Source organism: Eschrichtius robustus, chromosome 6, assembly GCF_028021215.1.
Source record: "Eschrichtius robustus isolate mEscRob2 chromosome 6, mEscRob2.pri, whole genome shotgun sequence".
Classification (NCBI taxonomy): Eukaryota; Metazoa; Chordata; class Mammalia; order Artiodactyla; family Eschrichtiidae; genus Eschrichtius; species Eschrichtius robustus.
This window is the reverse complement of record NC_090829.1, coordinates 56,253,940-56,278,225: the sequence shown is the minus strand read 5'-3', so window position 1 is coordinate 56,278,225 and position 24,286 is coordinate 56,253,940.

Genomic DNA, 24,286 nt, shown 5'->3' with positions numbered 1-24,286 from the left:
CTTCCCTCTTAGAAGTGCTTTCGCTGCATCCCATAGGTTTTGGGTCGTCGTGTTTTCATTGTCATTTGTCTCTAGGTATTTTTTAATTTCCTCTTTGATTTCTTCAGTGATCTCTTGGTTATTTAGTAACGTATTGTTTAGCCTCCATGTGTTTGTCTTTTTTATGTTTTTTTCCCTGTAATTCATTTCTAATCTCATAGCGTTGTGGTCAGAAAAGATGCTTGATATGATTTCAATTTTCTTAAATTTACTGAGGCTTGATTTGTGACCCAAGATGTGATCTATCCTGGAGAATGTTCCGTACGCACTTGAGAAGAACGTGTAATCTGCTGTTTTTGGATGGAATGTCCTATATATATCAATTAAATCTATCTGGTCTATTGTGTCATTTAAAGTTTCTGTTTCCTTATTTATTTTCATTTTGGATGATCTGTCCATTGGTGTAAGTGAGGTGTTAAAGTCCCCCACTATTATTGTGTTACTGTCAATTTCCTCTTTTATAGCTGTTAGCAGTTGCCTTATGTATTGAGGTGCTCCTATGTTGGGTGCATATATATTTATAATTGTTATATCTTCTTCTTGGATTGATCCCTTGATCATTACGTAGTGTCCTTCCTTGTCTTTTGTAACATTCTTTATTTTAAAGTCTATTTTATCTGATATGAGTATAGCTACTCCAGCTTTCTTTTGATTTCCATTTGCATGGAATATCTTTTTCCATCCCCTCACTTTCAGTCTGTATGTGTCCCTAGGTCTAAAGTGGGTCTCTTGTAGACAGCATATATATGGGTCTTGTTTTTGTATCCATTCAGCCGCTCTATGTCTTTTGGTTGGGGCATTTAATCCATTCACGTTTAAGGTAATTATTGATATGTATGTTCCTATGGCCATTTTCTTAATTGTTTTGGGTTTGTTTTTGTAGGTCCTTTACTTCTCTTGTGTTTCCCACTTAGAGAAGTTCCTTTAGCATTTGTTGTAGAGCTGGTTTGGTGGTGCTGAATTCTCTTAGCTTTTGCTTGTCTGTAAAGCTTTTGATTTCTCCATCAAATCTAAATGAGATCCTTGCCGGGTAGAGTAATCTTGGTTGTAGGTTCTTCCCTTTCATCACTTTAAGTATATCATGCCACTCCCTTCTGGCTTGCAGAGTTTCTGCTGAGAAATCAGCTGTTAACCTTATGGGAGTTCCCTTGTATGTTATTTGTCGTTTTTCCCTTGCTGCTTTCAATAATTTTTCTTTGTGTTTAATTTTTGCCACTTTGATTACTATGTGTCTCAGCGTGTTTCTCCTTGGGTTTATCCTGTATGGGACTCTCTGCGGTTCCTGGACTTGGGTGGCTATTTCCTTTCCCATGTTAGGGAAGTTTTCGACTATAATCTCTTCAAATATTTTCTCTGGTCCTTTCTCTCTCTCTTCACCTTCTGGGACCCCTATAATGCGAATGTTGTTGCGTTTAATGTTGTCCCAGAGGTCTCGTAAGCTGTCTTCATTTCTTTTCATTCTTTTTTCTTTAGTCTGTTCCGCAGCAGTGAATTCCACCATTCTGTCTTCCAGGTCACTTATCCGTTCTTCTGCCTCAGTTATTCTGCTATTGATTCCTTCTAGTGTAGTTTTCATTTCAGTTATTGTATTGGTCATCTCTGTTTGTTTGTTCTTTAATTCTTCTAGGTCTTTGTTAATCATTTCCTGCATCTTCTCAATCTTTGCCTCCATTCTTATTCCGAGGTCCTGGATCATCTTCACTATCATTATTCTGAATTCTTTTTCTGGAAGGTTGCCTATCTCCACTTCATTTAGTTGTTTTTCTGGGGTTTTTTCTTGTTCCTTCATCTGGTACATAGCCCTCTGCCTTTTCATCTTGTCTATCTTTCTGTAACTGTGGTTTTTGGTCCACAGGCTGCAGGATTGTAGTTTTTCTTGCATCTGCTGTCTGCCCTCTGGTGGTTGAGGCTATCTAAGAGGCTTGATGGGAGGCTCTGGTGGTGGGTAGAGCTGACTGTTGCTGTGCAGGTCAGAGCTCAGTAAAACTTTAATCCACTTGACTGTTGATGGGTGGGGCTGGGTTCCCTCCCTGTTGGTTGTTTGGCCTGAGGCAACCCAACACTGGAGCCTACCTGGGCTCTTTGGTGGGGTTAATGGCAGACTCTGGGAGGGCTCACGCCAAGGAGCACTTCCCAGAACCTCCGCTGCCAGAGTCCTTGTCCCCACAGTGAAACAGAGCCACCCCCCGCCTCTGCAGGAGACCCCCCAACACCAGCAGGTAGGTCTGGTTCAGTCTCCCCCAGGGTCACTGCTCCTTCCCCTGTGTCCCGATGCACACACTACTTTGTGTGTGCCCTCCAAGAGTGGGGTCTCTGTTTCCCCCAGTCCTGTCGAAGTCCTGCAATCAATTCCCACTAGGCTTCAAAGTCTGATTCTCTAGGAATTCCTCCTCCCGTTGCCGGACCCCCAGGTTGGGAAGCCTGACGTGGGGCTCAGAAGCTTCACTCCAGTGGGTGGACTTCTGTGGTAAAAGTGTTCGCCAGTCTGTGAGTCACCCACCCAGCAGTTATGGGATTAGATTTTACTCTGATTGCGCCCCTCCTACCGTCTCACTGTGGCTTCTCCTCTGTCCTTGGACGTGGGGTATCCTCCTTGGTGAAGTCCAGGGTCTTCCTGTCAATGATTGTCCAGCAGACAGTTGTGATTCTAGTGCTCTCACAAGAGGGAGTGAGAGCACGTCCTTCTACTCCGCCATCTTGGTTAATCCCTCCCTACTTTCTTTTTTAAGTTCTTGGAGTTGTTCGTTTGAACTATCCATGAGAAGGGATTATGGAGTAGGTAGATACACTTAGTCTTTAAATTCTTACATCAGTTTGGAAGCAATTCTATAAATACCCTAACACTTTTTGGGGAGATATCCTGGCTATGATATTTACTAGCTTCACACACCTGAATATGCTACTTAATCTCTGTAAACCTCTGTGTCTTTCTTTTTTCTTTCTCCTTTTTGTTTAAATACATCATGCTCTTGCTATAATTAGCACGTGTCTCTTTGTCTGGAATATTAATTTTTCAATATATCATTTTTTAATAAATATGATAATATCATACATATACATGTAGGTCAGTAATCCCTCACACCATTTAAAAAAATCTTATTCTAAACATGATACAAGATCAGTTTTTAGTTCCTGTTGGTTCAGTTGATACTCAAAAATTTGTTCTATAGCGTGATGATTTTTCTTCTCTTTGCTGAGGGGATATGTTTCTTTCTAGGTTAGATTTTTATCATACAAAAGATTTTCCTTTTCTTTTTACTGCAGTACCTTTGTTTAGTTGCCATATCAATTCTGTCATCTTGCTTTTGCTTGGGTAGTTCTGTGCAAGGCTTTAATTCAGTCTGGTGTGGTGTCTCACTGTCTTTGAGAATTGTGTCTTTTCTCCTTCAGCAACAGTGTGAAGACTGGGCCTTTCATATGCTTTCTATTTTCTTGTAGCCTGGAGAATTGTCAGAGGGAGAGGGGAACTCAAATTCAGAGGTACCCAGATTTACTTGGTCTACACTTTTCTGAAAGTCTATGAAATGTATTGTATGACATTTCACTCCTTTTGGTTGGGAAGTTGGAATTTCCATTCCCATGGGGAACATGTAGATTTTAGCCCATTTTTCCAGGTCCGCATGTGGTTGGAGAGGCTTTATTTCTGTCCGTCAGTCCTTTGTTCATTTTCCTCATTTACCTATTTTCCCCAATAAGTGTTTCCATTACTCCTCAGTCAGGATTGGAACAAAGACGCTACTCTCGCAGTTTCTTTCTTTGTATTTGAGAGATTTCCTGAGAGTTCTCAGGAATTTTGCCACACTGTTTTGTACGGGGCCTCTTCCCTCTGTGTAAAATCTTATCTTTCCTTCTTTGACCAGGAGTTTGAAGTTTGGGGGCATAGACAGTGTTCACTTTTTGGCTGCTGCCAGGTAGTTTTTTAAAAAAAATTATTCTTTTGCTTGTTTGTTTGCTATTTTGTTAGTTAAGGGAAAGGGAGGGTAATTATTCAGGCTTATTTTGGTCTTTTTACATAGATTTCCCCTCATATTTAAATTTTATAGTCCCATATGTTGAGATTCAGTGGACATGTGATGTGAAATCTCCATACCTCTAGAGATTATTTTGGGAAAATAGCACCAATCAGAAGATTTGAGTTGGAGTCTTGTCTCTGTCACTTATTAGCTGTGTGACTTTAGGTAAGTTACTTTTCCTCTTTGAGTCTGATTCCTCATTAACAAAAAGTGGGTGAAAATGGTGATAACAATAACTTATCCACTAGGTGGTTGTGTGGGGTGGAGTAGAGAACCTCTGTGAAAATGACAGCTATGCAAGAAGCACTCATAATTTATAGTTTGAACACCTTTCAGAATATCACCAGAGCCATACTAAAATTTTAAATATTTTTGCTACATTACAGTGATTTTTGTATGTTTATTATAAAAAGCCAAACCTATAGAGTAAAATGAAATACGGCAATTAATCAAAATCTCAGGCTTTATTTTGACAGAATATTGCAAGTTTCTTCAAGTTCATCAGTAATTGGCTTTTTTTTTTTTTTTCCTGTAGCACGTAGGCCCTGTGAATTTAGTGGCTAGCTTTTGTTCTTCATGGGAAATTTCAGTTTCTGAATTTAGCTTCTTTTCCTTTGCCTCACTTCCTTAAATACATAATGCAAGGCAGCAGAGTCCGTATGAGTATGGAAGTCTCTGCTGACCTGGAAAGCAAGTCTGTCAGGTATATTTTCTGTGAGAAATATCAAATTTGCCATAGAGGGAGTGAAAGTAACAAGGTTTTGTCCAGTGTCACAACCCCTGGCTGAATTATTCAAGAAATGGTTTTTTTGAATGCTTGTATATATGCAGGTCTGAGTAGGAGTAACGGGAGCTGTTACTGGTGGACAGACTTGGACAATGGCCCCAGGGTCAGACTGCAAGCTCTGACCTGACCAAAGCTGACGTGCTCCAGTTTATGGTTTATACACTCAGAACCATAAAAGTTTGTCACACTGCTTTGCATTAGCCTTAACAGATGAGTGCTGTTGTTTTACAAATAATAATAAAATTAAAATGATAGCTGTCGTTTACTGAACGGCTGTCATGGACTGTGCCGGCACATTTACATTTATATTCTCATGCAGTCCTAGCAGCACCACTGCCAGAAGAGTACTAACCCTCATTGCAACGATGAGAAAAATGGTCCCAGAATGGTCAAATAACTTGCCACTGTCAAGTGACAGAGCTGTAAGTGTCACTCAGCTGTAAATAGCTATCAAAAATGTATGTCCTGGTTTCTTAGATTATAAAGTTCTCATTTTTTGTTATTCTATATTGCTTCCCAGAAATCTCAATTAACAAGAAGTTATTTTTTTTTTACTCCATGTCTTTACAGCTTTGTTGAGATTTAATTTACATATCAAAGTGTCACCCATTTAAAGTGTCTAACTCAATGGTTTTTAGTATATTTGCTGAGTTGGCCAACCATCACCATCATCTAATTTTGGATTCTTTCCATCACACCAAAATGAAACTTTAGAGAATAAAGAGGCAAACTGCACAAGCAAAAGTTAAAAAAAAAAAATCAAAGGCTAATTTTTATTGCATACTCAATAGGCATTCGGCTATGGTTATATCTTTTTCTGTCATAGGATCCCTGACATTTGAAATGATGACTCCAATTGATGTGTCATGCAGTGAAATTTATGGCATGGCTCTTGACCTTATCTTTCCAAACTGAACTCATACTAGCTTCCTCCTTTCTCAGCTTCAACCATGCGCACTCTGATATTACCAACCATCTGCCATTCTTGCAGTATATGTGACACTTCTGTTGCTGCTCCTTTCCTGGAGATTTCAGCTACGTGAAATTCTCTTCCCAAGAATCTTCTCTCTGTTGCCTGTTCCTTCTCCAGCAGGCTTCCCATTTTTACTACAGTTTGCTGATGATCATTATAATAATAAAGCTCCTTATTTATTATTTATTATAAATGTGATGCATTCCTTACACTTATCTCTTTTATTTTATCATGATGACAAACATATTTGGTAGAAGTTATTACTTTTTTTTAATAAATGAAAAAACTGATTTTGAAGATCCCAAGGGTATAGCTATTACATGAAAAAGCATTTGGATTCATGTGTCTGACCACAAAATGGGTAAATCTTCTTAGCCCCAGAGCAATAAATCTGCCAGACTAATTGGCTAGAATTACAGTTACTTGTGTGCAAATCTGAATTGCCTACTAAGATGTGGACCAAAGCAGAAAATTTAGAGCAGATGTTCCAAGCTGGAATCATTTGCAAAGGAGCCGCTAGGGCACTTGGTACTTCCGATGGCTTCTCTCCTTATTGATCCCACACAATTGCTTCACCTTGGATTTGAGACTGTCCTTCTCCAGTCTTCTCCAGGTTTCTGCTTAAGAGCTTCATAAGCCTTCTGCTGCTGTAAAACTCTTGGAAGGAAAAGGCTGTCCTATTTACACGCCAGTCCTGCAGCAGGGCTCTGAGCTGGATGCCTGCTGCTAACTCAGCGCTAAAGGATTGAGCTCTAGGCCCTGCCCTACGAACATGCTAAGCAAAGCAAGTCTTCGCTTTCTTTACTGTGTTAATGGAAATAAGGCCCTTTCACTAACACAGTAAAGACATGTGACCTGGATTACTTGTGAAGAGAAGTGCAGTTGTCAATTCCCGTCACAAAGATGAGGCTATATGCTTGATGTTTTACAGAATTAACTCATTTATTCTCACAACAGCCTGATTATTTAGGTACTCTTGTTATATCTAATAGGTGAGAAAACTGAGACTTGGTGAGCGACAGAACCAGGTGAGTTCCTAGGTCTGTCTGATACCAAGTGGTACTCTTAATCAGTTCAATGTGGTGCAAAAATTGAGTCATCCCTATGTATATATATTTTTCCCATCTTTTGTTCCATTGTCTTAATATAGAGAAAGTGGTCATATTTTGAGTATTACTTACAATATTGACACAAAGTGTCAAGACATTAATTTTAGAACACTTTATATTAATTTAACAAAAATAAGTGTTTTAATACACTTTTAAATAGACTATGCCATGAGGTAGACATACAATTGACAACAAGGGACCAGGTGAGGCTTGGCCTTTCCTTGAGTACTTAAATCTAATTTATTGTCTATTTTTATTAATCAAACTAAAGCATCTGTATAATTAAATAAAAATTACATGACTTTCTTTGTGGAGACTATAAAACCCTTTGTAATTGCTTTTAAGCCTTTAATTTTTATTTAATTGGAATCACTGTGCAACTAAATGTCTTTTCTGCTATGTTAAATGTCTTTTCCTGGTTATGGAATATGATGTGCTTTCATATGAATTTATAGAATTTCTAATCTAAATCTGTAGTATGCAGAGACTAATCTGTGCATTCATATATGTATATATATGAATTTGAAGTTTGAAAAGTGTATAAATGTCCATCGTTGATAACTCTTTCGGTCATGCTATTTTTCTTCTAAGAGTTCAAGTAGACAATTTTAGGTATTGCACTGATTTTTTTCTTTTAAATAAACTTTATTTTTAGAACAGCTTTTAATTTACAGGAAAATTAATGGTTCCCATATACTCCACACCCAGTTTCCTCTGTTGTTAACATCTGACACTGGTATGGTACACTGGATACAATTAATAGGCCAATACTGATACATTCCTATCAACTAAAGTCCACACTTTATTTAGATTTTCTTAGTTTTTACCTAATGACCTTTGCCTGTTCCATGATCCCATCCAGGGCAGCGTGTTATATTTAGTCATCATGCCTCATTCATGCTCCTCTCATATCTGCTTCTCAAAGCAAAATCAAGCAGAAGCTCCTTCATGTTTCCTGTGGTAAATTAGCCTTGCCTGCTTCTATTCTTTGCTTCCTGCCCCACGCACAACTAAAAGTTTAATATTTAAGGCATTCTTCTTGATGCTGGTCTTCGTAAAATCAGAAAGTAATGAGAACAATATTATAACACTTGAAAATCCATAGCGCCAATGTAGGTGCTCCGTACATACTTCACCAAGTTTGTATAAGGATCCAGTGAGGTGATGTGTGTGGAGTCTTACGAAGTCCCAGTCTCTTTTGTTTTCCCTGGTGATAGAAGTAGGGATGTTCCCTGGCTGTCTTGGTCCTTCAAGTTTCTTTTACAAGTATGCCTTTTACAAGTATGTCCTTTTACAAGTATGTCCATCTTTTACAACTGTGACTCCAGTTTAGCCAATGATATAAGAGAAAGACTTTGGGTAATGTTGCCAGGAAGTTTATATAATGCGCAAACTCACCTGACATCCCATTTGCCCTACTCCATGATTCCTATGTGGAATATCAAAAATGGTTTTGATTAATAGAAGTACAGAGGCTATCTTAACATCCTGTGGGTGGAAGCCAAAATTTTAAATTGGAATAAAAAGACAGAAGGAACAGTGCCCCTCTTTGACATTTTTGCAGCTTGTACAACCCTAGCCTAGCTTCAGAATTTGTGTTTTAAACAAATGGTTTTCTAACTCATTTGTGTCAGTACTAGTCTTTGATTTTTGCCATTAAATACAATCCTAGTTGATACTGTAAGTTAAATCTTTAGCATAAGACCTGATACTGGTACTCTGATTTTTTTAGATATTATCATGAAGACATCTGCCAGTTCAGAAAATTAAAACTACCAAACAAAATATAAACACCCAGAATATGTTAAAATGTAGTTTTCTTTAACACGTATTTACATTAAATAATTTTGCCCAAAATGAACAAGGTCGGTCATTAGCCCCTTCCCATACACATCACCAAAAGAGAAAAGCTGCTCTCTCCAGCAGAGAAGGAGCTCACAGGCCAAAATACAAGATAACTGAAAAAGTAATAAGTGATACTTTAACCATTTTGATTGTGTAAGTGGCTAAAATGTTGTTCTTAGAGTTCTTTTGCAGTAGCACATGATCTTGGTGGAAATACTTGCTCATGTCCTCAACCTTCAATCTTGAAGTTTGAGATTGTGTATAAAGTAAAAGAAAAAAGTATTGTCACTTAAAAAATTAGCTTTCCAGAGATGGCTTTTTGCTTTTGTGTTCATAAGTCTACTTTTGTTTATTAGAAGATGAACTACTTGAGAACAGTGACTGTGTCTTATTCATAATTATAATCCTAGAACTCAAGATCCTGGAACATAGTAGGCACCCAAAGATGTTTTATGAATGAGTGGATGAATGAATGAATAGCACATTGAGTAATTTGCAGATGCCTGTGAACTTTCAGCTATAAGCAGGGATTCTATGTATAGCACAATGATTTCTCTGTACCTAAGAAGAATGTTAAGGAGCATTCTTGTCCCTGTTTCCCAAGCTGTTTTCCCCTCAATGAATGGGACTGAGGATGGAGTGGGAGGGAATATTTTTGAGCTAATATTCTTGGTAGCTAGATACTTGCAAATAGTTCTGTTCAGATTATAATAATACATTTAGAAGAGGATATGGTTGATTTTCCTCTTGCCCCCTTTCTATCAAAATTTGGATTCCTTTTTTTCCTACTCTTAATGAAGTTTGTTTTCACTGTCATATAGACCAGCATAAATGTAGAACCTCCTATATTCACCTTGTATTTTTGAAGTTCTCTGATACTATCTATCAGAGTTCCTTTATGGATTCTGGAAAACTGATGCCTTTCAGAGGTCATATTATGCAAATTCACATACCTACATGTGACTTGACCTAGAGGTGGTGGCAGTGTTAGTGGCAAAAAGTCAATATATTATTGGTATATTTTGGATAAGACTTGGTAAGACTGGCTTGGATTGTACAAGTGAACAAATGGGCAGAATCAAGGATAACCCCAACTTTCTGGTGTGAGCAGCTGTGTGGATGGTGATACCTTTAGCTGAGAGAGGGAGCTTGGGAGATTTATTGAAGAATAAAATTAAATATGGACTAAAAGTCTAATTCTACTTCAGTACAATATAGGTGGCAGGAATTGGATTTATCCTCGCACCTGAAACAACTAAAAAAAAAAAAAAAAAACAGGCAAAATATACAAAACAATGCATCTCAAAACATTGATCATCAGTCAGTAAAAGACACTGATCCGTTCTTGAGAGACTGAAAACAAATCAGGTGAGCAGTATGCTTGCCCCAGCTTAATGTCTGGAGCATTTCCAGGTTTCTGCACAAGGAGGGGGAACCCAGGAAGAACTTGATGATCTTCCTAAAACGAAGAGGCAGAGGTAGGAATCTGGGGAAGCTAAGGATGCTAGCGATCACAAGGTAGAGTACATGAGAGAACAGAGCTGCAGAGAGGAACTCAGGAGATGTATAGAAAAACCCATGGAGAATTGTCTTCAAACACATAGATGCAAACATTCTTAACAAAATTTCAGCAAATAGAATCCAACAATATATAAAAAGGATAATACATCATGACTGAATGTGTTTTATCCCAGGAATGTAATATTGCTTTTACATTCACAAATCCATAAGAGTCATCCCCCACGTTAATAGACTAAAAATGAAAATTCCTATGACCATTTCAAGAAATGCAGAAAGAAAGAAGCATTTAGTGTCCAACATACATTGCTGGTAAAACCTCTCAGTAAACTAGTTACAGAGGGAAACTTCCTCAACATTGTAAATTGGAGCTTAATTTGTTATGTTTAGTTTAGCAATTTTGCATCAGTATTTGTCATTGTTCTGTGATTTTCTTTTATATTCTTAAGGTTAAGGTGGCCTCCCGGAAGAAATTGGAAATGTTTTATCTTTTTTAATTTCTAGAATGTTTTGTATCAAATTGGTCTTATTTTTTCCATGCTTGACAGAATTTACCAGTAATGTTATATGGACCTGTAGTTATCTTTCTAAGAAGTTTCTATAATACAGATTAAATCTTATTATAAGATATAGAACTAATCAGACTTTTTATTTCTCCTTGAAATTTGTCCATTTAATCTCAATATCATACTTTATGACAGTTATTCAAAGTATACTTTCATTACCATTTTATATTTTTTGAGGTAAAGTGATTTATTATTTATCTCCCCTACCCCTTTTAATCATCACATACACAGGCACCATGGTAGCTTGGCATTTGCCTTAAGAAATCTTTGAATTGCAAATCCTTCATGCTCTTTACCCTAGTAAGGAGATCCTTAAACTTCCAGTTTCATGGTTCTTACCATATGAGCATACTACCCTTGTAATATTTACTTTTATTTATTTTTAAAAGTTTAATATTTATATAATTTTAAAGGTTACTTCCCATTTACTGTTATTACAACATATTGGCTATATTTCTGTGTTGTACAATACATCCTTGAGCCTATCTTATACCCAATAGTTTGTGCCTCCCAATCTCCCACCCCTATATTCCCCCTCCCCCTGCCATAGGTAACCTCTAGTTTGTTCTCTCTATCTGTGAGTCTGCTTCTTTTTTGTTACATTCACTAGTTCATTGTATTTTTTTAGATTCCACATATAAGTGAAAGCATACAGTATTTGTCTTTCTCTGTCTGACTTACTTCACTTAGCATAATGCTCTCCAATTCCATCCATGTTGCTTCAAATGGCAAAATTCCATTCCTTGTTTATGGCTGAGTAGTATTCCATTGTTTACATGTACCACACCTTCTTCATGCATTCATCTGTTGATGGACACAGGTTGCTTCCATATCTTGGCTATTGTAAATAATGCTGCTATGAACATTGAGGTGCATGTATCTTTTCAAAATAGTGTTTTTGATTTTTGTTTTTAGATATATACTTAGAAGTAGAATTGCTGGGTATATTTTTTAGTTTTTTGAAAAACCTCCATACTGTTTTCCACAGTGGCTGCACCAATTAGCATTCCCACCAACAGTGTACGAGGGTTCTCTTCTCTCCACATCCTTTCCAACGTTTGTTATTTGTGTTCTTTTTGATGATAGCCATTCTGACAGGTTGAGGTGATATCTCATTGTGGTTTTGATTTGCATTTCTCTGATGATTAGCAATATTGAGCATCTTTTCATGTGCTTGTTGGCCATCCCATTTTTTTTTTAAACATCTTTATTGGAGTATAATTGCTTTACAATGGTGTGTTAGTTTCTGCTTTATAACAAAGTGAATCAGTTATACATATACATACGTCCCCGTATCTCTTCCCTCTTGCGTATCCCTCCCTCCCACCCTCCCTATTCCACCCCTCTAGGTGGTCACAAATTACCGAGCTGATCTCCCTGCGCTATGCAGCTGCTTCCCACTAGCTATCTATTTTACGTTTGGTGGTGTATATAGGTCCATGCCATTCTCTCACTTTGTCCCAGCTTACCCTTCCCCCTCCCCATATCCTCAAGTCCATTCTCTAGTAGGTCTGTGTCTTTATTCCCATCTTCTCCCTAGGTTCTTTGTGACCTTTTTTTTTTAGATTCCATATATACGTGTTAGCATATGGTATTTGTTTTTCTCTTTCTCACTTACTTCACTCTGTATGACAGACTCTAGGTCCATCCACTTCACTACAAATAACTCAATTTTGTTTCCTTTTATGGCTGAGTAATAGTCCATTGTATTTATGTGCCACATCTTCTTTATCCATTCATCCGATGATGGACACTTAAGTTGCTTCCATGTCCTGGCTATTGTAAATAGAGCTGCGATGAACATTTTGGTACATGACTCTTTTTGAATTATGGTTTTCTCAGGGTATATGCCCAGTAGTGGGATTGCTGGGTCATATGGTAGTTCTATTTTTAGTTTTTTAAGGAACCTCCATACTATTCTCCATAGTGGCAGTATCAATTTACATTCCCACCAACAGTGCAAGAGGGTTCCCTTTACTCCACTCCCTCTCCAGCATTTATTGTTTGTAGATTTTTGATGATGGCCATTCTGACCGGTGTGAGATGATACCTCATTGTAGTTTTGATTTGCATTCTCTAATGATTAATGATGTTAAGCATTCTTTCATGTGTTTGTTGGCAATCTGTATATCTTCTTTGGAGAAATGTCTATTTAGGTCTTCTGCCCATTTTTGGATTGGGTTGTTTGTTTTTTTGTTATTGAGCTGCATGAGCTGCTTGTAAATTTTGGGGATTAATCCTTTGTCAGTTGCTTCATTTGCAAATATTTTCTCCCATTCTGAGGGTTGTCTTTTGGTCTTGTTTATGGTTTCCTTTGCTGTGCAAAAGCTTTTAAGTTTCATAAGGTCCCATTTGTTTATTTTTGTTTTTATTTCCATTTCTTTAGGAACTGGGTCAAAAAGGATCTTGCTGTGATTTATGTCATAGAGTGTTCTGCCTATGTTTTCCTCTAAGAGTTTGATAGTGTCTGTCCTTACATTTAGGTCTTTAATCCATTTTGAGTTTATTTTTGTGTCTGGTGTTAGGGAGTGTTCTCATTTCATTCTTTTACATGTAGCTCTCCAGTGTTCCCAGCACCACTTATTGAAGAGGCTGTCTTTTCTCCACTGTATATTCTTGCCTCCTTTATCAAAGGTAAGGTGACCACATGTGCGTTGGTTTATCTCTGGGCTTTCTATCCTGTTCCATTGATCTATATTTCTGTTTTTTGTGCCAGTACCATACTGTCCTGATTACTGTAGTTTTGTAGTATAGTCTGAAGTCAGGGAGCCTGATTCCTCCAGCTCCGTTTTTCTTTCTCAAGATTGCTTTGGGTATTCGGGGTCTATTGTGTTTCCATACAAATTGTGAAACTTTTTGTTCTAGTTCTGTGAAAAATGCCAGTGGTGGTTTGATAGGGGTTGCATTGAATCTGTAGATTGCTTTGGGTAGTAGAGTCATTTTCACTATGTTAATTCTTCCAATCCAAGAACATGGTATATCTCTCCATCTATTTGTATCATCTTTAATTTCTTTCATCAGTGTGTTATAGTTTTCTGCATACAGGTCTTTTGTCTCCTTAGGTAGGTTTATTCCTAGATATTTTATTCTTTTTATTGCAATGGTAAATGGGAGTGTTTTCTTAATTTCACTTTCAGATTTTTCATCATTGGTGTATAAGAATGCAAGAGATTTCTGTGCATTAATTTTGTATCCTGCTACTTTACCAAATTCATTGATTAGCTCTAATCGTTTTCTGGTAGCCTCTTTAGGATTCTCTATGTATAGTATCATGTCATCTGCAAACAGTGACAGCTTTACTTCTTCTTTTCCGATTTGGATTCCTTTTATTTCTTTTTCTTCTCTGATTGCTGTGGCTAAAACTACCAAAACTATGTTGAATAATAGTGGTGAGATTGGGGAACCTTTTCTTGTTCCTGGTCTTAGTGCAAATGGTTTCAGTTTTTCACCATTGAGGACGATGTTGGCTGTGAATTTGTCATCTACAGCCTTTATTATGTTGAGGCAAGTTACCTCTATGCTTACTTTTTGCAGGGTTTTTATCATAAATGGGTGTTGAATTTTGTCAAAAGCTTTCTCTGCATATGTTGAGATGATCATATCGTTTTTCTCCTTCAGTTTGTTAATATGGTGTATCACATTGATTGATTTGCATATATTGACGAATCCTTGCATTCCTGGGATAAACCCTGCTTGATCATGGTGTATGATCCTCTTAATGTGCTGTTGGATTCTGTTTGCTAGTATTTTGTTGAGGATTTTTGCATCTACGTTCATCAGTGATATTGGCCTGTAGTTTTCTTTCTTTGTGACATCTTTGTCTGGTTTTGGTATCATGGTGGTGGTGGCCTTGTAGAATGAGTTTGGGAGTGTTCCTCCCTCTGCTATATTTTGGAGGAGTTTGAGAAGGATAGGTGTTAGCTCTTCTCTAAATATTTGATGGAATTCGCCTGTGAAGCCATCTGGTCCTGGACTTTTGTTTGTTGGAAGATTTTTAATCACAGTTTCAATTTCAGTGCTTGTGATTGGTCTGTTCATATTTTCTCTTTCTTCCTGGTTCAGTCTCAGAAAGTTGTGCATTTCTAAGAATTGGTCCATTTCTTACAGGTTGACCATTTCATTGGCATATAGGTCCTTGTAGTCTTCTCTCATGTTTCTTTGTATTTCTGCAGTGTCAGTTGTTACTTCTCCTTTTTCATTTCTAATTGTATTGATTTGAGTGTTCTCCCTTTTTCTCTTGATGAGTCTGGCTAATGGTTTATCAATTTTGTTTATCTTCTCAAAGAACCAGGTTTTAGTTTTATTGATCTTTGCTATCGTTTCCTTCATTTCTTTTTCATTTATTTCTGATCTGATCTTTATGATTTCTTTCCTTCTACTAACTTTGGGGTTTTTTTCTTTTTCTTTGTCTAATTACTTTAGGTGTAAGTTTAGGTTGTTTGTTTGAGATGTTTCTTGTTTCTTAAGGTAGGATTGTATTGCTATAAAGTTCCCTCTTAGAAGTGCTTTTGCTGCATCCCATAGGTTTTGGGTCATCGTGTTTTCATTGTCATTTGCTTCTCGGTATTTTTTGATTTCTCTTTGATTTCTTCAGTGACCTCTTGGTTATTAAGTAGTATATTGTTTACCCTCCATGTGTTTGTAATTTTTACAGATTTTTTTCCTGTTATTGGTATCTAGTCTCATAGTGCTGTGGTCAGAAAAGATAGTTGTTATGATTTCAGTTTTCTTAAGTTTACCAAGGCTTGATTTGTGACCCAAGATATGATCTATCCTGGAGAATGTTCCATGAGCACTTGAGAAGAATGTGTATTCTGGTTACTTTTGGAGGGAATGTCCTATAAATATCAACTAAGTCCATCTTGTTTAATGTATCATTTAAAGCTTGTGTTTCCTTATTTGTTTTCATTTTGGATGATCTGTCCATTGGTGAAAGTGGGGTGTTAAAGTCCCCCACTATGATTGTGTTACTGTCGATTTCCCCTTTTATGGCTGGTAGTATTTGCCTTATGTATTGAGGTGCTCCTATGTTGGGTGCATAAATATTTGCAATTGTTATATGTTCTTAGATTGATCCCTTGATCGTTATGTAGTGTCCTTCTTCGTATCTTGTAATAGTCTTTATTCTAAAGTCCATTTTGTCTGATATGAGAATTGCTACTCCAGCTTTCTTTGATTTCCATTTGCATGGAATATCTTTTTCCATCCCCTCACTTTCAGTCTGTATGTGTCCCTAGGTGGGAAGTGGTTCTCTTGTAGACAGCATATATATGGGTCTGGTTTTTGTATCCATTCAGCCAGTCTAGTTCTTTTGGTTGGAGCATTTAGTCCATTTACATTTAAGGTAATTATCGATATGTATGTTCCTATTACATTTTCTTAATTGTTTTGGGTTTGTTATTGTAGGTCTTTTCCTTCTCTTGTGTTTCCTGCCTGAGAAGTTCCTTTAGTATTTGTTGTAAAGCTGGTTTAGTGGTGCTGATTTCTCTTAGCTTTTGCTTGTCTGTAAAGCTTTTGATTTCTCCGTCGAATCAGAAAGAGATCCTTGCTGGGTATAGTAATCTTGGTTTTAGGTTTTTCTCCTTCATTACTTTAAGTATATCCTGCCACTCCCTTCTGGCTTGCAGAGTTTCTCGTGAAAGATCAGTTGTTAACCTTATGGGGATTCCCTTGTGTGTTATTTGTTGTTTTTCCCTTGCTGTTTTTAATATTTTTTCTTTGTATTTAATTTTTGATAGGTTGATTAATATGTGTCTTGGCATGTTTCTCCTTGGATTTATCCTGTATGGGACTCTCTGTGCTTCCTGGGCTTGATTAACTATTTCCTTTCCCATATTAGGGAAGTTTTCAACTATAATCTCTTCAAATATTTTCTCAGTCCCTTTCTTTTTCTCTTCTTCTAGTATCTCTGTAATTCACATGTTGATGCGTTTAATGTCATCCCAGAGGTCTCTGAGACTGTCCTCAATTCTTTTCATTCTTTTTACTTTATTCTGCTCTGCAGTAGTTACTTCCACTATTTTATCTTCCAGGTCACTTATCCGTTCTTCTGCCTCAGTTATTCTGCTATTGATCCCTTGTAGAGAATTTTTAATTTCATTTATTGTGTTGTTCATCACTGTTTGTTTGCTCTTTAGTTCTTCTAGGTCCTTGTTAAACCTTTCTTGTATGTTCTCCCTTCTATTTCCAAGATTTTGCATCATCTTTACTATCATTATTCTGAATTCTTTTTCAGGTAGACTGCCTATTTCCTCTTCATTTGTTAGGTCTGGTAGGTTCTTACCTTGCTCCCTCACCTGCTGTGTTTTCTCTGTCTTCTCATTTTGTTTAACTTACTGTGTTTGGGGCCTCCTTTTTGCAGGCTGCAGGTTCATAGTTATTGTTGTTTTTGGTGTCTGTCCCCAGTGGCTAAGGTTGGTTCAGTGGGTTGTGTAGGCTTCCTGGTGGAGGGGACTAGTGCCTGTGTTCTGGTGGATGAGGAGGCTGGATCTTGTCTTTCTGGTGGGCAGGTCCACGTCTGGTGGTGTGTTTTGGGGTGTCTGTGGCCTTATTATGATTTTAGGCAGCCTCTCTGCTAATGGATGGGGTTGTGTTCCTGTCTTGCTAGTTGTTTGGTATAGGGTGTCCAGCACTGTAGCTTGCTGGTCATTGAGTGGAGCTGGGTCTAGGTGTTGAGATGGAGATCTCTGGGAGATTTTCGCCGTTTGATATTACGTGGAGCTGGGAAGTCTCTTGTGGACCAGTGTCCTGAATTTGGCTCTCCCACCTCAGAGGCACAGCCCTGACACCTGGCTGGAGCACCAAGAGCCTGTCATCCACACAGCTCAGAATAAAAGGGAGAGAAAAAAGAAAGAAAGTAAGAAGCAGATAAAATAAAATAAAATAGAGAAAAATAAAATAATATAAAATTATTAAAATAAAATTAACAAATAATTATTACAAAATATTTTTTTAAATTAGTAAAAAAAAAAAAAAAAAGAAAGAAGAGAGCAACCAAACCAAAAGACAAATCCACCAATGATAACAAGCGCTGAAAACTAGCTAAAAAACAACAACAACAACAACAACAACAAAAAACGCACAGACAGAACCCTAGGACAAATGGTAAAAGCGAAGCTATACAGACAAAATCGCACAGAGAAGCACACACATACACACTCAGAAAAAGAGAAAAAGGGAAAAATTTATGTATATCGTTGCTCCCAAAGTCCACCTCCTCAATTTGGGATGATTCGTTGTCTATTCAGGTATTCCACTGACTCAGGGTACATCAAGTTGATTGTGGAGGTTTAATCCGCTGCTCCTGAGGCTGCTGGGAGAGATTTCCCTTTCTCTTCTTTGTTCATACAGCTTCCGGGTTCAGCTTTGGATATGGACCCGCCTCTGTGTGTAGGTCGCTTGAGGGCCTCTGTTCTTCGCTCAGATAGGATGGGATTAAAGGAGCAGCTGATTTGGGGGCTCTGGCTCACTCAGGCCAGGGGAAGGGAGGGGTACGGATACGGGATGAGCCTGCGGCAGCATTGGCCAGTATGACGTTGCACCAGCCTGAGGCGCGCCGTGTGTTCTCCCAGGGAAGTTGTCCCTGGATCACGGGACCCTGGCAGTGGCGGGCTGCACAGGCTCCTGGGAGGGGAGGTGTGGAGAGTGACCTGTGCTCGCACACAGGCTTTTTGGTGGCGGCAGCAGCAGCCTTAGCGTCTCATGCCCGTCTCTGGGGTCCGCGCTGATAGCTGCGGCTCGCGCCGGTCTCTGGAGCTCCTTTAAGCGGTGCTCTTAATCCCCTCTCCTCGTGCACCAGGAACCAAAGAGGCAAGAAAAAGTCTCTTGCCTGTTCGGCAGCCCCAGACCTTTTCCCGGACTCCCTCCCGGCTAGCCGTGGCGCACTAGCCCCTTCAGGGTGTGTTCACGCCGCCAACCCCCGTCCTCTCCCTGGGGTCTGATCTCCGAAGCCCGAGCCTCAGCTCCCAGCCCCCGCCCGCCCCGGCGGGTGAGCAGACAAGCCTCTCGGGCTGGTGAGTGCTGGTTGGCACCGATCCTCTGTGGGGAAATCTCTCCGCTTTGCCCTCCGCACCCCTGTTCCTGCGCTCTCCTCCGTGGCTCTGAAGCTTCCGCCCTCCGCCACCTGCAGTCTCTGCCCGCAAAGGGGCTTCTAGTGTGTGGAAGCCTTTCCTCCTTCACAGCTCCCTCCCACTGGTACAGGTCCCATTCGTAATTTTTTGCCTGTGTTGTTTCTTTTTTCTTTTGCCCTACCCAGGTACGTGGGGAGTTTCTTGCCTTTTGGGAGGCCTGAGGTCTTCTGCCAGCGTTCAGTAGGTGTTCTGTAGGAGTTGTTCCACATGTAGATGTATTTCTGATGTATTTGTGGGGAGGAAGGTGATCTCCACATCTTACTCTTCTGCCATCTTGAAGCTCCTCTCAGCCATCCCATTTTAATTTTTGTGGAATCTGTAGTAATGTGTCCTCTTTCTTTCTTGATATTGGTAATTTGTGTTCTCTTTCCTTTTGCTTCTTTGGTTTTCTTAGTAACTTATTACTTTTATTCATTTTTAACAATCAATTCTTACATTTGTTAGTTTTTTTCCATTTTATGTCTTGTTTTGTTTCATTGATTTCTGCTCTTTTTAAAAATAATTTTTTGCTCCTTGAGGTGGATGTTTAGGTAATTGATATTCAGCCTTACTTCTTTTTAAAATTTATATAGGTAAGGCTACATAAACACAGCATTTAATAAGTGGAAATATGTCATATTTTCCAAATACTTTCTAATTATCAATTTAAATTTTTCTTTGGCCCAGATGATATTTACATTTTATTCATTTAAAATGATCTAGTTATCTTTTTGTTATTTATTTCTTGATCAATTTTATTGTGGTCAGAAAACATACTTTTTATATATTCTTTTCTTCTTATTCTATCAATTACAGAGAGTGCACTCCCTTTATTCCTATGGCAGAATCTTTCAGGGATTTTAATAGACATCCAGGGTTGTAGTCAATTCCCCTCCTCCTTGGTGAACCTTGAACTACAATATTTGTCTTCTAAGAATTGTGAAATTACAGAAACCTCTGCTTATTTTTATAACCCTGTAGCAGCTGCTTTCTGCTTGATCTTGGCATTTCATACTGCATATGCACAGCTGGGAACTGGCAAACACCTTGAGTGGAAATTGCATACAGGATATGGAGCTCATTTCTCTGACACTCCCTTTTTTCAGGAGCTTGGGATCTCAGCTCTTCAAATCCTGGGTGCCTTGATTGCTCTACAATTTGTTCAAACCACGGTGTTTAATCAACCCAACTTTTAGAGCTGTTTTCAATCCCAGAATAAGTCTGTTACCCATACTACACCATAGTTGCTGTACCTTGTTCATTTGAACCAGATTGTACGCCTTCTTGAGGGTGAATGGAATACTGTCTTAAAAATCTCCTTAAGTTTAGTACATTGGTAAGCATATTGCATATTTTATTGATGTATAAAAAGGAATGTAATCCTTTTGCTTCTTCTCTCAATAGTTAAAACCCCAATGCTGCACAAAGGGTAACAGAATGGAAAAAAATTAGTGTTTTATAGTTGGAAATCGTTGGATGCTTAATCGACATTTTATATTACAAAGTGTGTTCCTTAACCAAGTTATTTAACAGGGCTCTGCACAAAAAGATAACATTTTGCGATATTTGCATGAAAATTGAGTGCTATAACACATACTAAGTGCTCTTAAATATTCAGTTGATTTCTTTGACTCTCCACTCAGCTTAGTAACACACATTTTGACTGCCGTGGCAGCGTCAACTTTTTCTAAATAATAACAAAAACAACAATTTAGGTACTTGTACAAAGTTTTAGTTTTATAGATTTAGTAATAGCCGTGACCCAAATGACAGGGAAGCTGGTACTTATATGGAATCTTCCAATGCTGCTTTAATTTTAGTGGTACACTCCAGGGAATTGGGAATAAACCTGAAAGCACAACCCAGCAGAAAAGGAGTAGGCTCCTTTTTTGCCTCAGACTTAGAGTGAAATTTAGCCTTGTGAAAAATAGAGCTAAAGTTCAAAAACTAACCTAAGCCTGTGCACGGTACCATTTATTCTCCTTGAATCAAAAGGCTCTACGTCCAAAAGGAGAAATGCTCAGGAGAGCTGTCCCCACATAGCTAAGTTCAGCTTCTTTTGATCCAGCAAGGAGACATTATAACCTCAGAAAGACTAAGACTGGATGGAGAGTCCCAAAGACCTGAGTGTCTCGGTCAAGCCGAGACACGGTATCTAAATAGACACAGTTCTTGCCCATCTGCTTATGCAGTGGATAGGTGTTACATCTGGGAGGTGAAGGCTTGCTATTCGTCTTATCTCTGAAACTAGTTTTATTCCTTTTATGTAATTTATCATTAACTCCTCCACATTGATACTTCTGAAAACACGCTTCCCCCTGAGCTGTTAAAACAGAATCTTTAGGGCTTTAAAAATGGTTTTGTTCTTCTGAACATAATCTTAGGAATTATGTAAATGTAGCACTTGAAAAAAGCTAAAATCATGTATATGAGAAATACAGTATTATGGAGGCATTTATATCTCTCCCTTTGTGGGTTATAGTTAAATTTGAGGCGGGGATAGAAAAAAATGTAAATAAACCTATTCTACACCAAGTAAGGAGATAATATGGTCAGTAGCATAGTCGAGATTCTCTCAGTTTAGATTAGTGCAGGAAGTATTAAAGTTTAATTGAAATGTTGATATTAAAATTTTCCCAAATAAAAAAGAAATAGTATTAGAAAAAGTGAGGAGAAAAACAACCATTGCTAGGGAAATATCGTTTAGTCTTCATGATCCTCTATAGCAGATTAAAGTCTCCCTAAAATGAGTTTAATTTTCTTCAAGTCATAAATCTAAATGACCCAAACAACCTGAGATACCCACAGTAAACTTTGAAAAAATGTAGTCAGTTGGTGGGTGCCTTCTCTCTGGTCTTCTGAAAGAAGCAGTGGGAGGAGACTTACAGCCTAGCTTTAGTACCTTCACATTTTCTAGCTTCTAACATAGAATTTTTATTTTCTGGTATTATTAAAGCTACCTACCTTACAACACGGGAAATCGTGAATGGAAAACCTCCATTTATTTTTTGTCTCCACACAAAGACCCCTAAATTTCTTTGCACTGACTCTGGAATATCTTTCATTCATCAAAAGATTCAGCAAGCAATCAGTATTCGATGTATGTACCTGATATTGGTTAAAATGTAAAAAAAAAATTAAATGCACCATTAAAGAAAATGTACTATGGACCTTACTTCCTATATAGAATCATACACGCTCTGGAAAAATGGGTACTTGACACAATGACTCTTGGTCATTTAGTTTGTTTTATTGTTTCTGTGCATATTTAGGTATTGAAGTTTGCCAAATCTTCAACTTAGGAAAAAGATGCAGTGACTGTATTTTATAATTACGAAGTACAGTTGATCCTTGAACAACAAGAGTTTGAACTGTGTGAGTCCACCTATACCCGGATTGTTTTTCAATAATAAATACTACAGTACTGAGGTCTGGTTGACTGAATCTGAGGATGCAGAACCTTGGAAATGGAGGAACTGCATACAGGGAGGACTAACAATAAATTAAACATGGATTTTCAACAGCATGGAGGGGCGGTGCCCCACCCCCTCATTATTCAAGGATCAATTGTATTTCAGCTATAGGGAAAAGTAAAGAAATAACATAGTAAAAATATAAGAACCCATTATAAACTTTTGCTAAATCATATAAGCATGCCAAATTTATTTTAGTGTTTCTTTCACACTTTTAAAGCAATGTGATACTACAGATACTGTTTAAACTCCTGTGTACTCATTCCTGAACCCTTTATTTTCCTCCCTCTATTGAAATAGTCATTATCCTAAATGTGGTGTTTTTTATTTCTATGTAAATTTATGCTTACACATAAATATGTAACATAATGTGTATTATATATTTAAAATAAATATATTTCTATGTAATATACACACAATATATATGTGTGTAAGCAAAATATATGTGTGTGTATGTTTTCAATCTTCTTAAAAATGATTCATGCTGTAAATACTCTTTTTCAACTTCTAGTTCAATCATTTTAGCTACAGTATAGGGTCCCCTAGTATGACTAGATCAGAATTTGTTTATTCATTCTCTTGATGTTAGATTTTTAAGTTAATTCCATTTTTTTTGTGTGTGTGTGAAGGTGTAAATGTTGCAGCAACACATGGGAAAGTTTCTCTAGGATCTGTACCTAGGAGTGTGATTACTGGAACAAAGAGCATATTATATCTTCAACTTTACTATTTATTAGTAGTTGTACCAATTTGCATTCCCACCAGCAGCAAATTAGCGTCTCAGTTTCCCCACATTGTTGCTGACACTCGATATTGTACAGCACATTGTCGTGCACTGATTGGAGAGGTCATAAAATTAAATAAAAAAGAGCTCCAGAAATGTAATAAACTGCAACCCTGGTCTCATGGTCCCAAGAAATGTTTTTCTGTCTATACAGCACAAAAAAGAATCAAAACTAGAGGTTGCCTGTCTTGTCTCCTCCTTCCTCATTCCCTCAACTTTTTTTATTGGGCACTGTATTCATTAGAAGAGGCTCTTTTGAAGGGTTAATCAGCATCTGTGTTTCTGCATCTGTGTTTGCAAGTAAAAAAAATATTGAATTATTTTCTACTTAGGGAAAGCCTGTGATGGTTCTCATAACAGGTCTTATTTTCATGTAGAAATGAAGTGGTTGAATGAGCCCGGTGATCTTAGGCTTTAAATTTTATTATTCTATGTCTTTAGATTCAGTCATTTTACGAATGAAAGCAAATCTCTGAAACTAGTAGTCTTATGCATGGCAACTTGTTATAACAAAATCAAATTTGTTTTGCTTATACAGATTTTAGTCCTACCTAAAAAAAATTATTAAAAATTTCCTTTCTATTTTTTTTAATTTGATGAAATCTCCTAAAGACTATATTCTCCTAAAGACTAAATTCAGTGTGGATTATTCCTAAGGTAGTAAATAATCATGAGGACGTTCTCCAAAAGCCCTGCAAAGGCTAACCTGAAGCGATGAGCCAGCACCTGCAGTGTGGTGCTTGCTTAGAGGACTGACACTTGCTCTTATGTCCTGATTTCCCAAGTCAGTAGAGTGGTTTGTTCTTTCCTGAGTTCATGTTGCCTGGTCCCACATCACACAGTTTCAAACTAAGACTAATCCCCAAACACATTTTGTCACAAAAAACACATTACTGACAGCCTGTCATTTCTCCATTTACATAACTGAGCATAGAAATGATATAAGAAAAAAACGTTTTATTTCCAAATTAGATAATTTTTCATTTCATTTTTATCTTCATAAAGAAGCAAAGTCCTCCAATTTATTTTCCTCCCAATGCTTTTCTGATGGTAACAGAAATACAATAAAAG